Genomic DNA, 11,459 nt, shown 5'->3' with positions numbered 1-11,459 from the left:
CTATATATATATATATATATATATATATATATATATATTATATAGATATACCATTCTGTACATGCATGCTCATACATATATTTTATATCATATTGCTATAAATGTTAAATGGAGAAGACTTCATAAGTCTGTTTGACTTGTGTCTTATCCAATTTGTACTTGAACAAATAAAATATGTTTAAACTATAACGTTCCTAAGGAATAAAACATATTTTATTACAAATTAAGGACACAAGGGGCACATAGAGCATATGTATAAGGAAAAAGAACATATGTCTTGGGGAAATGTTATTTACAAAACCCCGAAATGAGGGGAGTTCCAAGACTTCAATTGATTAAATGATTTATAGATTGTTACTCTAGAACGCAAATCAGGTGACGCAGGTTTTGTTTTAGCCCTGCAAATATTATCATGTTATTATCTTATATTTTTGTGGGAATCCTTTGTTTTAATCAGATTGATACTTTCCCGTAATATTATTAATTAACAAGCTTTTCTCCATGAATACATCTTTTTTTCAGCATGCACTTATCTCATCCAGAAAACAAAAGTAATAATTCATTTGAATAAATATCAAATATAAATATCAAATATCAAATTAAAAAAAAAAATATTGTATTAAGATAAAAAAGTATATTGCATCAAACAAAGTAAACTGTTGAAACTGAGGTATAAATGAAGTCGGTAGTAGCTTATCGATCTTTTTATCAAATCTCGTAAATCGATTTGGAAGAGACAAGTCATGGTATTAAAAATAAACTGAGGTAATCGCATATACTTCAAAAATGAGCGAGACCTGGCGCGTAGACAGGGTAATGCGAATTTACGCTCATTAAAACAATATTGGGAATAGGACACAATCGGTAAAGTTACAGATTAGACGACTATAGTACTAGTATATAAAGATCTAGGACCGCAAAAAACATATCGCTAAAGTGAGTTGAGACACCGATACATCGTATCGGTTAACCAATTCGTGACAATCATTGTTAAATAAATGTAGCGTCGTTTTCAGTCGTTCTTTATAACTCTGTTGGAGCAATTTTTGTGTAAGGAGCACACCCCTATTATTGAATCTACATAATGTAGATATGCACCAGCGTAATGTATTGAATGAGATATGTAAACGACATACGATGGAGCAGAAGGTGTGTTACTGCTGAGGAAGTCGATTGAAAAGATGAAATAATCACGTTTGTCATATATTCTAGTTTGAAGTCGTTCATCTGTGTCAATACCGAGGAAAAGATCAAGGTATGAAGCAGAAGTTCTACTTTCAGTAGTATCTTAAATTTCAAGTTCACTGGGATATATAAGGTGTAAGCACTCATTGCAACGAGGGTTATTGAGTAACTGAGAAAATCATTAATATATTTAGCCTTATTTTTTTAAATTGAGGAAGCTTGGATTGAGTGATTTATTTTATAATGTAATTAAATATATATATAAAAACACATCTTGGTGTGTAAAAACTTATAGTAAAATACTAACTAAAAACTTCCAATCAGATATTGGTGTATATATAAAGGGATAATCTGAGCCCTACATTGTTTAAACTTTTTATAAAAGAGATTTTTTATTCTAACTGTTGCCCAGTTTTGTTAAACAACAGTACCATTAACTTTTTTAATGTATGCAAATGACCTCATTATGATTTCTGAAACTTCATCTGGATTACAAAATTGTTTGGACAATTCAGTTGATTATTGTAATAAATGGGGACTAGAAATTAACATGAAAAAAACCAAAGTGTTAATTTTTGATAACACAGGAAGTTTATCAAAAGGAAAATTCACATTTAATGGCCAACTTATCAATAATGAGAAAACATGTAATTGTCTTGGCATTACATTCACTGTCTCGTGCTGATTTACAGATCCTAAGTTCAATCTATATTTTAAAGCATTTTAAGTCTTTTATCAATTATAAAGATATTTTACTCATTTTAAACCTAATATTAAAATTCTTTTACATCTTTTTGACCACATACTGAATTATAAAAGTTTGAAACACACCAATTAAAACATACTAAAAAGTAAAATAACAAAAATACTGAACTCCAAGGAGATTTTAAAACGGAAATTCCTTTATCAAATGGCAAAATCGAAAGCTCAAAGAACACATCAAACGAATGGAAAACAACTGTCATATTTCTGGATTGGTACAGGCATTTCCTTGTGTAGAAAATGGCGGATTAAACTAAGTATAACTGTTAACAAAACTTTGAACTTACTAAGGATTTTCTACGCTAGAAATAGATTACCTTAGCTGTATATGCAAAACTTTTTGAAATTTTAGTTTCTCTATGCACTGCAACTTCGTACTTTATTTGGCCTTTTTAACTTTTTTATATTCGAGCGTCAATGCCGAGTCTTTTGTAGACGAAACGCGAGTTTGGTGTAATTGACATGGTTTATAACAAACTTTTCTAAAATTATCCGTTGCGAAACTGAGAAATTTAAAAGAAAGTAGGGTTCCTACCCCCTCAGGCAAAGATGACCATAAGGAATTTTCCCATTCTTTTCAAGTCCCTTTTGATAATATATAGCTTTGAACGTTTCTGCGTATTTATACATCCCTTGGTTTCCAAATCCTTAGTCCTAAGCGCTCCTGGTGAAGGCAAATCCAAAGAAGCGTTTTGGACACACTATTTTTATTAAGTACTATTTTCATTTACTGAGAATAACTTTGATCTGGGAATACTGCTGATGTATTAACGAATTGATTTACCAATACGATGTATCTGTGTCTAAACTAACTCACTGTATACATGTTTTTGATGTCTTAGATCTCTAGATACCTAAATAATCATTTGATCGGTCCTTTTACCGATTTTGTCCTCTTTAGTAGTCATATCAAAACTTTTGATTTGTGTCTACCATTCCCCATGCTCAATTGAAACAAAGAATACAAAAATATAAATACAATATTATCAATATTACCCCAGGTTTTGGTTGGGTTCGTCTTGCTCAGTCTTTGGTTTTCTATGTTGTGTTTTGTGTACTGTTGTTTGTGTGTTTGTCTTTTTCTTTTTTAGTCATGGCGTTGTCAGTTTATTTTCGACTTATAAGTTTGAATGTCCCTTTGGTGTTTTTCGCCTCTTTTTTTCCATCAAACTCGTTTTCATCAATTGTTTTGTATGTACTTTGTCATTGTGGTTTGCTTATAACATTAACGGTACAAATTTTACTGCACCATACCAGATGTGTATTTCGACAACTAATGTCTCATCCGTGATGCGCGAGGCCAAAACATTTGAAAATTCAAAACTCATTACAAAATTGAAGAGCTGATAAAACCAAAAAAGACAAAAGTTATAGCCGAAGCCGGACAAGGAAGCAGAGCTTTGCATGAGGGAGATAAATTCCTTAATTTAAAAGTAATTTCCAAAATTTTGTAACAGCAAATTTCAATAACACAATAGCCGTGTTTTCATGCCAGTATCAAAGTGCCAAATAATTTTATTTCAACCTTTTTGTATTATTATTTTTCATGAAAATGCAATAATAGTTTACATTTAAACGTACAGTAATTTCGTTCATTCAATCGATGTAATCTGAACACCACTGTAAAAGACCTAGAGAAAAGGAATGTATAGATCTTAGTGACAAATTTAAACTTGGATTGACACGAATTTCACATTGATAATTTCAAATATAAGTTGGATATAAAAAACGAATATTTGATACTTTACTTTTTGTAATGCAAGCAAGACCAAAAAGTCTTACGAAGAGCTACAATGATTTCCAGAAAGCCGTTGACAGACTCCACAATCTAAAGCTAATTTCACGATACAATGAAATACACGTTTTAACAATTAAAAGAAGACACAGGAACTATTTAGCTCTAAGAGCTTAACAAAATTAATCTCAACGAACACAAAATTGTTTTGCCATTATAATGCAAAAAGCAATAATCGTTTAAGCTAAATTTATGAATAAGGAATCCAAAGAAAGAACTTTTTGCAACCCCATTTTAAGATCAACAAATATTTTTTGGATTCCGATCTTAAAATCAACAAATACATATATCATTTATTTATTTCTCAATAACAATAACGCTACCGATCTTATTGAACCAGACGCGCATTTCGACAATTAATGTATCTTCAGAAATGTTCGATGCCTAAATATTTGAAAAACCAAAACTTATAAGAACGTTTTTACCGTGTTTTCTTTTTTTTATTATCTATGCCTGATATTGAAATAACGGACAAAATGTCAGATAAATGCTATTACTAGATTTAGATTATTATTCATTCTACTTTACCTTATGATTATAAAATAATTGCAAAAACCAAACACTTATTTTCATATTATTAAATACTTCTTAAAGTAAATCCAACTTGTTCATTAGTGCTAGATTTCTACAATGATGGAGTTCAAAAATTTACTCAAAGTATATTATCATCACAACTACAAGCGCAATTATCAATTGGATAGTCAGTAAGCTAAAAAACGTAACCCTGTTTAAAGCGTTGAACCTCATCAGCATTTTTTGACATGGGGAAAATGGAATGTCTTGATCTTGGTGGCAAATTTGAACTTGAATTGATACAACTAACACTATAATAGTTCCCAAACTAAGCTGGATATCTATATAGATGCATAGTATCGATATATTTTCTGAATTCTCTGGAAACATAGAGCTCATTAGAATCAAAAACATATTGTATGTTAGAAAAAGTGTGAATGCAAACGACAGTTTCTCTCCACTTTTGGCTGGTACAAGAAAAACAACCACTTGTAAAATTGATAAGGCTACAACAGGGAAGATTAAATTCCACATGTAAAAGTTAGCTTTCCTACTTAAATAGAGAGTTAATGTTATTGTTGAATATGCGCTCCCTTGTAAATGCTCTGAATCTTGGAATAATTTTAAATTATCGACAGACCAAAGAGTATTTTTTGAAAAATGATATTTTCCTACATATCTTCCTTTGATAATTATCTCATTAGTTGAATGACTCCAAATGATAAATGTAATATTGCATATTTGTTTATCGAATGGAAAATATGCGATGTTGATTTCACAACTTGTTTCATGAAATTGGTATGGCCACCATCTTATCTTTCCAGTATAGTCAATGGATATATATCCATTTTTTTTCTGTGCATCATTACTTAATGACCTACCGTTCCTTACCACAAAGTCAGGTTTCCATATATCATTTTGCGGTACATGTACCTTCGTAATATTGCCGAAAAATTTAGGTTTCCATGTGGCAGATTCGTCAGTCCAATCTAGGCTAGTATCGATAGTTGTGAAAATTATTCCATTTTCCTCATCAACAGAGTTCAATCCTATGACGAAAAATGAAACATCAAGATAAACGGCATGGGACTGGTCTATAACAGGTCGAATTCTTTTATCGTAATGTCTTGTTTCAAAAATTTCCTTGAAAAGTTTCTTTAAATGATCCATTGACTGACAAACACTGTGACGGAAAAATATAAGAAAATACAAGCAGAAAACATAATGCATAATGAATCGCGTACGTTTCATTGCAAAATTACGAAATTATTTTGCATATATATATATATATATACCATTGTATATGTTCAAAAATGTTAGATTTGCCTCAATGATTCTAGCTGACATATAAATCTACACACCGTCATTAATTCCAAGTATGCTGTCGATTTGACTTCACCGTTCTAACACAATACGTTTAAATGGATGTGTTTGTTTCTATTACGGAAATGTTATAACTGATTTCAAAGGAAATGCCAAATTTTGAGTAAATATCATTGGAAATATTATACGTTTTAAGGCTTTTAAAAACAAACAATTTCCTGTTAGCTTGCAGACAAATCGATCACATGTTTCCTTCTTAATTCAGAGATAAGTTTCTGTCATGAAGGCATTGATATAAACATGTAATATAAATTGCAATCAGAAATTAATTGTGAAACCGTGCTTAACTTAAAGCCCGTAATAATTAAAGCAAAAATTACATCAATAAGAACCTGAAAATTCCCACTTACAATGCAAATATTGAAAATTTTAAGATCATGCCAGTACCGAGGCACTGAATGGGCAGTTGTACCCAGAGGACTAGCTGTCAATCAGCTTTTAAGATTTCTTCATCAATATTTTAATGAAAAAAAACCAACCATTTCAATGGCAGAGTCCCAAGTTATCGATTGTATTAATTAGAAAAAGGAGTAACTTCTTTTTCATTTGGATTTTATTCACATTAAAGTTTCAATCCTTGTGAAATTAAACTATTGGTTTCTGTGTATTTTTTTGTAACGTGTATATTTTAATTGACTTTGTTCATAAAGGTAAACAGATGATTAGCCCTTGATGCATAGATAATCCGGCACAGCTAGTTTGGGCTTTCTCTTGTGTTGTGTTTTTTTTAAAGATTGCTGTCGTTGCTATCTCTACATTTCATGTTTCGAGTTGTCAAGATTTGGTTTCGAGTTTCACTCGCTAACAGTGGAAATTAATGGCCTTTTAACACTCAAAATTTTAAGCAAGATCAAACACTATGATTGCATTGAAATAATCATCTAATGAAATGGAAACTAAAGCAACCAAATCTTGTGTATTATCATTTTTCTTCACTTTTAAGAATGTAAAAGGATTACTTTGTCAAGAATAACATTGATTCATTAACAGCTAAGATGAGGAAGTGTTAGAAATTAGGCATTTTAATGAATCAAGTCTTGTTAATTTAATGGACTTTTTTTTCAAACCGACGACATGCATTTCGATGTGCGTCAATTGTGGTTCATGCCTCAACTTGTAATAAGCAGAATCCATACCATAAAAAATAACAAAAGCAATAAAAAGTATTACCCCAGATTTTGTCGATCAATACTACCCTTTTGCTTCATATCTTGATCTTTACCTCGATATTGACACAGATGGAGGGCTTCAAATGAAATCTTTGACAAACCTGATGGTTTCAACTTTTTAATTGTCGACTTCCCATTATTAAGCAGTAAAAGAGAGGCGAAGGATACCAAAGGGACATTCAAACTCATAAGTCAAAAATAAACTGACAACGCCATGGCATAAAAAAAGCAAACACCAAAAGACAAACAACAGCATACAAAACACAAAAAGTCTGAGCAACAAGAACCCTACCAAAAAAAGTGGGGTGATCTAAGATGCTCCGAAACGGTAAGGAGATTCTGCTCCACATGTGGCATCCGTCGCTCTTGTAAGTACAAACTCGGTATAAGCCTAATATGGTAGGTGATATTGAGGGTAAAGAAGGATGCGATTGTAGTTACGACGATTGGAACATATCCGTCGTCATATGTAAAACAGATATTCCATAACGGTCAACCAACTCGAGATGGTGTACGTAAGATTTTCGAAGGGATGATTTCAAATTCACCACTTAGAACTCTTGGTTTAATAGCTTTCTTGTGAGAAGCAACCCTCTATCAAAGAAATCATGATAGCAAGAAACGCAAGCCCCTGAATACCGTATCAACTGGGAGATATATATTCCAAATGCAGGCGCTGCTGGAATGTTGCTACATAGAAATGGAAAGTTCACAATTCGGAAGCTGAAATCATCTCTTTTGTCGTGAAGATTTGTTTTCAACCGACCCTCATTGTCAATTTCTAGATGTAAGTCAAGAAAGGGGAAGGTTTAATTGTATCGGTTGCATCCTTTATTTCAAGTTCGATGGGACAGATGCGTTCATCATTGTCATCAAACTTTGAATTATTTAGTGAGAGGACATCATCTATATAGCGGAAAGTGAAATTAAAGGATAATGTTGGCTTCTTTTCATTTTTTCCAAGAAGCTCCTGTATGAAGTCAGCTTCGTATGAATAAAGGAACAAGTTTGGCAAGAAGAAGAGCCCAGTTGGGTCCCATGAGAATGCCGATTGTTTGTTTAAAAACAAAACGTCCTCCAAACGTAACAAATATGTTGTCAATAAAGAAATGAAGCAATTTGATAATGTCAGCTTCAGAGATTTTTTTGTTTGAATCAGAGACTGAGATTGTTTAACAAAGTACGATTTATCCCTCCCTAAGACAAGATACCTGTATCTACGTTGGCCATTCATTTTATGAAACAATGCAAGACCAACTCTTTCAATTTGTCTTTTAATTTGGAATGGGGAATACTTGTGTAAAGTGTAAAAAAAAAAAAGTAAAATGTTATAATGTTATTGCAAGATGAAAGAATCTTAGATTGTATGTACTCTAACAGCTCTTTTGAATTCTTTAGTATCCACATCTGATTTACGCCGCATCTAGAAAATGTAGTTTCACAATAATTTTGAAGCCCGGCTTTGATTGCTGACTAAATTGATGTTAATAATTTAGAAAAAAGGTTTCGTAGAGCACTTGGAAGGCCAACCAATATAACGTTGTTTGTAAGGACACCTATGCAATTTATGCATCAAATACAGCGAAGGAAGATCCAGTTCTTCCTCTTTTGTTGAAATTCCAAAAGATCATAAGACAGACCTATGAATATTCAGGATTTCCTCCTTGGTAAGTGTCGTTGGGGTATATGTTGAGTTTCCAAGCTAATTGTCAGTTTATGTAATGTGATTTACACACAAAAACGACGCTGATTGGGGCTTTATCAGCGGGAACAACAAAATGTTTATCATGGAGGTAGGACGGGTGCTTTGCAATATTCAGGATTTCCTCCTTGGTAAGTGTCGTTGGGGTATATGTTGAGTTTCCAAGCTAATTGTCAGTTTATGTAATGTAATTTACACACAAAAACGACGCTGATTGGGGCTTTATCAGCGGGAACAGCAAAATTTTTATCATGGAGGTAGGACTGGTACTTTGCAATATTCTGGTCTTTAAAGATAGATGTAGCATGTGTATTGATAGACCCTTTCAATTATTTTCATTCTGATTTGCATCAACGACCTCGCACAGCCTTAATACATTCGGAAAGAGTAGCTACGTCTTCTTTCTCGCGTTTAACCCATTGGCTGGCATAATCCTCGACTACCACTCCCCACCCCCACCCCCACCCCCAATCGTATTGCATATACATACCTAAATTTATCACTTACGCTCGTGCATGTTCACACTATACAGACTTTATTAGCAGGGGCATGCTCCTTACACAAAAAATGTAAACTTACAAAATTACCGAACTCCAAGGAAAATTCAAAACGGAAAGTCCTTTAAAAAATGGCAAAATCAAAAGCTAAAACACATTAAACTGTTTAATGTATGCAGATGACCTCATTATGGTTTCTGAAACTTCATCTTGATTGCAAAATTATCTGGACAATTAAATGGATTATTGTAATAAATGGGAACTAGAAATTAACATGAAAAAACCAGTGTTAATTTTTGATAACACAGGGAGTTTATCAAAGGGAAAATTCACATCTAATGGCCAACTTATTTATAATGAAAAAAAAAATGTAATTAACTTGGCATTATATTCACTGTCTCGGGCAGATTTACAGATGCTAAGTTCAATCGATAAAGCATTTTAAGCTCTTTATCAATTAAAAAGATATTTTACTCATTTTAAACCTAATATTAAAATTCTTTTACATCTTTTTGACCACATACTGAATTATAAAAGTTTGAAACACACAAATTAAAACATACTTAAAAGTAAAATAAAAAAAAATGCTGAACTCCAAGGAAATTTCTAAACCGAAATTCCTTTATCAAATGGCAAAATCAAAAGCTCAAACACATCAAACGAATGGAAAACAACTGTCATATTCCTGACTTGGTACAGGCATTTCCTTATGTACAAAATGGTGGATACACCTGGTTTTATAGCTAGCTAAACCTCTCACTAGTATGACAGTCGCATAAAATTCCAAAAATGACAAGCATTTGTGAGCAAGACAAATAGACATAATAGGTAAAAATGTCAAAAATTGGGGTACAGCATTCAACATTTTGTTATAAATCTTATTTTACTATAATATAGACACTCTATAGGCAAAGTACATAAGCAAAAAAGACAGACAATAATGAAAAATTTACCATAGCACAATAACACAATGGCCGGGATGTATAAATACCGAGCCACGCCAAAAGTATATTTCCAAAATGGACTAAACAGTAAAAATAAAAAAATGTACAAGGACAAACAAAAGAACACTATAACACATAATTAAGATGATAAACAACGTCAGTACCTATATCTATACTTCAAGACCATCATGTATTATTTGTGAAGTTGATACGAAATATTTATCAACAAGGTCTTGGTATCTTCCAATGAACTTTTTTAGAAAAAGGACGAGACGTTCTTTGACATAACCTTGGTTCATCAACTTTCTGCTCAGACACTGAGTAACAGGTGCAAGCTCTTGAATACCGAATGAGCTGGGAAATGTATATCCCATATGCAGGTGAAGTTGGTATATTGCTGCTAAGGATGGGGAAATTTATAATTTCAAAATTAAAATCGTCTCGTTTGTCATAGATTCTAATACTGACATCACCACGTATGTCAAATTCGAGGTATAAGTCTAAAAATGAGGCGGAGGAAGTCGTTTCTGTTGTTTCTTTAATTTCTAGTTCAGGAGGATATATCAATGGAACCTAAATCAGAAAAGTTTTGATTGTTAATGGAAAGATTATCATCAATATATCTGAATGTAATCTAAATGATCTGGCTTCTTTGATCTTCTTGTTTTTGACAGTGCCTGAAGGGACTCCGACAAGGTCGGCAAGGAGAGGCACACAGTTCTTTTCCATAAGAACGCCGACAATTTGTTGAAAACGTCTACCTCCAAATTCAACAAATATGATGTCAATAAGAAACTCCAGCATACAATGTATAACGTATGCTACCATTTTTATATTGTAAAGCATTGTAGATTTTTTTCTTTTAAACGATTTTTCAATTGCACATGGGGAATGATGGTATATATATTTAGAGAAAGATCGATATTTCAAATTATCCAGAAGTTCTAGTTTTTTTTTAGAATCCACATATGGCTAATACCACTACGCGAGTAAACCGTTTCACAGTATTTCTGAAGACCCTCTTTCTCTGTGGACATATTTTTTTGTCAATCTAATGGACAATTCCTAGCACATGCAGAGGAGCCGGCAATGTACCGTTGTTTGTACGGAATTTTGTGAAGCTTAGGTATCCAATACAAACAAGGTAAGTCCTCAGATTTGCTGTTCAGTGTAATGTTCATTGAAACCATGAATGACTTATGATTCTCCCAAATCTCATTCTTGTCAAATGATATGGTTTTGTATGTGGGATTACTTGAGTATTCATTTATTCCCAATTCTTTTACAAGACGTTCGTAGTAGTACGATTTACATACGAAGACAATATTATTTGAAGCCTTGTCCGCAGGAACAACACATTTATCGTGAAGATGATAGACGTTTCACATTTTCCATGTCTCTGAAAACGGACTTTGGTCGATCATTCAAACAGATTTTTAATTTATAAATTCGACGTTTTATCAGAGACCTGATTATTTTGACCCATTCTGACAAAGTGTCCAGTCCATG

The sequence above is a fragment of the Mytilus californianus genome, unplaced genomic scaffold (assembly GCF_021869535.1).
Source record: "Mytilus californianus isolate M0D057914Y unplaced genomic scaffold, xbMytCali1.0.p SCAF_2, whole genome shotgun sequence".
Lineage (NCBI taxonomy): Eukaryota > Metazoa > Mollusca > Bivalvia > Mytilida > Mytilidae > Mytilus > Mytilus californianus.
The sequence above is the reverse complement of the archived record's forward strand: the minus strand, read 5'-3'. Positions refer to the sequence as shown.